This window comes from Canis lupus, chromosome 2, assembly GCF_003254725.2.
Source record: "Canis lupus dingo isolate Sandy chromosome 2, ASM325472v2, whole genome shotgun sequence".
Classification (NCBI taxonomy): Eukaryota; Metazoa; Chordata; class Mammalia; order Carnivora; family Canidae; genus Canis; species Canis lupus.
This window is the reverse complement of record NC_064244.1, coordinates 28,132,141-28,136,342: the sequence shown is the minus strand read 5'-3', so window position 1 is coordinate 28,136,342 and position 4,202 is coordinate 28,132,141. Positions and strand designations below refer to the sequence as shown.

The 4,202-nt window shown below is 39.3% G+C and overlaps 1 pseudogene; it reads right to left on the bottom strand.

The window, feature by feature from the left end:
• Window positions 1-3,422: 3,422 nt before the first annotated feature.
• Window positions 3,423-3,910, bottom strand: LOC112658848 (nucleotide triphosphate diphosphatase NUDT15-like; annotated as a pseudogene).
• Between the last annotated feature and the right edge of the window lie 292 nt (window positions 3,911-4,202).

Below are 4,202 nucleotides of genomic sequence, written 5' to 3'. Positions count from 1 at the left end.
GTGAGATATCATCTCACACCTGTCAGAATGGCTAAAATTAAAAAAATGCAATAAACAACATGTTGGGGAGGGTATGGAGAAAAGGAACCCTCATGTACTGTTGGTAGGAATGCAAACTGGAGCAGCCACTGTGGAAAACAGTATGGAGGTTCCTCAAAAAATTAAAAATAGAAATACATATGATCCACTAATTCCCCTACTGGGTATTTACCCAAAGAAAATGAAAACACTAGTTCAAAAAGATATATTCACCCCTGTGTTTATTGAAGCGTCATTTACAATAGCCAAATTATGGAAACAGCTCAAGTGTCCATCAACTGATGAATGGATAAAGATGTGGCATATATATATACAATGGAATATTACTCAGCCATAAAAAATGAAATCTTGCCATTTGCAACAACATGGATGGATCTAGAGATTATTATGCTAAGTGAAATAAGTTAGTAAGGGAAAGACAAATACCATATGACTTCACCCATATGTGGAAATTAAAAAAACAAAGAGACAAACCAAGGAACAGACTCAATACAGAGAACAAACAGATGGTTACCAGAGGGGCGGTGGAGAGGATCGGAGAAGTAGGTGAAGTGGATTAAGAGGGCACTTGTGGGGGATCCCTGGGTGGCGCAGCGGTTTGGTGCCTGCCTTTGGCCCAGGGCGCGATCCTGGAGACCCGGGATCGAATCCCACGTCGGGCTCCCAGTGCATGGAGCCTGTTTCTCTCTCTGCCTGTGTCTCTGCCTCTCTCTCTCTCTGTGACTATCATAAGTAAAAAAAAAAAAAAATTAAGAGGGAACTTGTGATGAGAACTGAGAAATGTATAGAATTATTGAATCACCATATTGTACACCTGAAGCTGATGTAACACTGTATGTTAATTACACTAGAAAAAAGGTGCACAATTTAATGTTTTTAGTATAGAACATTATTAATCTCTTAAAGTTGTAAAATACATATAGCATAACATTTGCCATTTTAACCATTACACAAATAAACAAAGGCATGAGAGAAACAGAATGGACAAACACAAGTGGCTGCTTTATGTGGGGAAAGGGAATCTAATTTGGGCAGGTCAGCAGATGGCGGAGTCATTCCCGGAGAGGAATGCAAGAGGAAACGCAGTTGGGAACATGTCAAAGCAGAGGGATGTGGAACATCTCAGGTAGCAATGACTAGTGTGTGATTGGGAATAGAGCTTAGAGCAAAGATTTGAGCTGTAGATAATGCTGTTGGGGAATCACCATACAATAGGTGGAAAGTGAATCTGAACAGGATAAAAAAAGAACAGGGTTAAGTCAACCTGAAGTTGGTGAACAACTTGCTGTTCACAGCAAGGTGAACCTTGCTTGCTGCTTTGTTCCTTTTGCCCATGAATTATTCTCATAAATAAAATGAGGAATGATACCTTGTCTATAAAGCTATTGAGCAACATCATTTTGCAAAAAAAAAAAGGGTACTTAAATATTTAAACATAGAAATAGAACAGTATCTAGAATGGGAATTTGGAATTAAGTAAATGTGTGATAGATTTAATTTACAGTATAAATGTTATTAAGTACCTATCATAGTACTTGGCACACAGTAGATACAAATTAAATGTTTGTGGAGGATTTTATATATGGACTCATACGTTCAATTTCTTGAAGCCCATAAAATGGAAGGCTTGGCACACACCTCTCAGCTCATATTGTTATCTTTAATTTGCATCTTTTCCAAATTTGCACTCAAGTGCAGTACTGACTTCTAAGTACAACACAAATAATCTCATTAAAAAACAAAAACAAAAAACAACACCTAAAGGCAGCATCAGTATGTGATTGGTTTTATGCTGGAAGAAGACTGTTTTCTCCCGTACAGATGACTCCCTGAACTTTCCTTCTCCACACTGTCCAGTTAACATCATCTTTGGTGCCCCAAAGAAGATAATTTTTCATCTGAAAGCATTTGTCTTGCTTGGAAAGCTGGCAGTGAAGATATCAAGGAACCCTCTCTTCTAAGTGGAGCTAAGGGAGGCCAAGTTCACATCCAACTCCACCGGAAAGACCTTTGGTAGGATGTTGCACTTGCTTATCTTAGGATAAAGGACACTGCAAGGCTTGGTGTAGCAAATAGATGAAGAGATATTTCAGACTCCCCAGCATCCTGGCAGAGGGAGGCATATTTCAGGAACTTAAGCTGACATTTAATTTTATGAGAATATTGCTAGTAGTCAGCATTAGTTTTTTTTTTTTCTATTAAAGGTAATTCTCAAACCATTTAAGAATTAACTGCTTACTTAAGAGCAAATCCTGTTCATTGGGAGAAATATTTACTGAGTGATTACTGGATGCCAACCGAGCATATTAGGTGTTGGGGTAGGTAAATGCATTCCTCTTCTGATGTGAAACTTCTTGTTTTACCTTTTCCTATAAATAAGAGGCCAGGTAATTTTTACTTTCTTTTGAAATAAGCCTTCATATCTATTTGGGTGAATTTAAAACAAATAGAAAAACCTCACAAGCTCCTAAGAAGTCCATCTACTAAAAATTTAGCAGGGATGGAAAAACTCTACAGGTTTGCGGTGTTTTTGAAGCTCTAAAACATCTGCTTGGGATAGGTACTGGCCTAAAGAGATATCTCAATGAATTCCCCATCAAGTATATTTGGGATAAACCTATGCAAGAGACTTTTATCCATGGACTTGCCTGGTTTCTTCTTGCGTTTAGTTTGTTAAAATAACAGACATCCTGTAGCATCTGAAAATTCTTCTGATGTCTTAGCATTACAAAAGCAGCTTTGACCTTGAGTGCCCTTGAAAAGGTCTCAAGGACCTTCCCAGACTACTTTGGGAACCACTGCCCTAGTCTAATCTCATTTTACATACTAGAAAGCTGGATCTCACAGAGATTAAGCTAACTATAGGACAAAAATCCCAGATGGATTGTTTCACTTCTCTTAGGTTCCCAATCAGAAACCTGGGAAGTAGACCCTAATGACCTGTCCTTGTCCTGTTCACTGTCATTGCAAAGACTATCTCAAAACTGTTTTGTTTTAAATAAAAGGAAAAAAATCAGCAACCATGGTAAAATTCTGCAACTGGCATCCTGAATTAGGATCTCTATTTGAACTGAAGCACTAAGGCAAGTCCTATTGCATTCCAGTCCATGCAAGCCGCTGCGACCAGCTGCATAGTAAGTATAATAGAGAAGTATGGAATTACCACGATGTCACCGTTTATCACATTTTCTGAGTCTGAAATGCAACTCATGACCTAATGCCAGAAAATGTCCCTCAAGTACAGGCTGAAAGGGTGGTGGGTATATAAAGAGGTGGCAAACAGCTGGCAATCCCATGGAACTTATTACATACAATGGAGTTGCTCTGAAATGTAGGTTCTTTTCATTCTCTAGTTGGACCTTATTTTGTCTTCTTTAAATAAATCAGGTTATCTTCTTGTTCCCCTTGTATCCTGCCAGATGGTCCACATCTTCTTTAAATGGGTCAGAACCTTGTTCCCTTAAGCAACATGGTGCCTGGAAAGGCTGGTCCAGTGGAGGAGACTCTTCCTGGTTTCAGCTTTCATTTTTTTCAGGCTCTGCCTTCTGTGGTTCTGGAGTCACACCCACCTCTCCTTTCATGAATATAGGGACATGCTGGTAATTCTTTCTCAATAAAAGAATTCACAACTGAGGCAAAGCAAACATTTTTCAGGTCAAGAGCTGCTTCTTTTCTGGTTCTCCTTTGAGCACTGAGCTCATTCTTTCCTACTTACTGAACACAAATGGCCCTAGAGAAGTTGGAACCTGCTGGCTCCATTTGACCTTTATTTCTTCCCCAGGAAGACGCAGTGAGGATGCCTGCCGCTAGTCACCACTGCTCCTACCACGACTCCAGGCACTTCCCCAGCGGGCCTATGCTTAATGGTCATAGCTCACAACCCCTGGAGCTGGGGGTGAGGGACACAGCCCTTAGGATAGTTTTTTTGAGTTTTAACCATATTGTAGCATATATCAGCACTTCACTCCTTTTTATTGCTGAATAGTATTCTGTTGTATGGATATACCACATTTATATATTCATTCATCATTTGATGAGCAATTGGATTGCTTATACTTTTAGGCAAATGTTGCAGTGAAGCTTTACGTACAAATCTTTATGTGGCCATATGTTTTCATTTCTCTTGGGTAGATACCTAGAGAGGAGCTGCTAATTTATCTGGG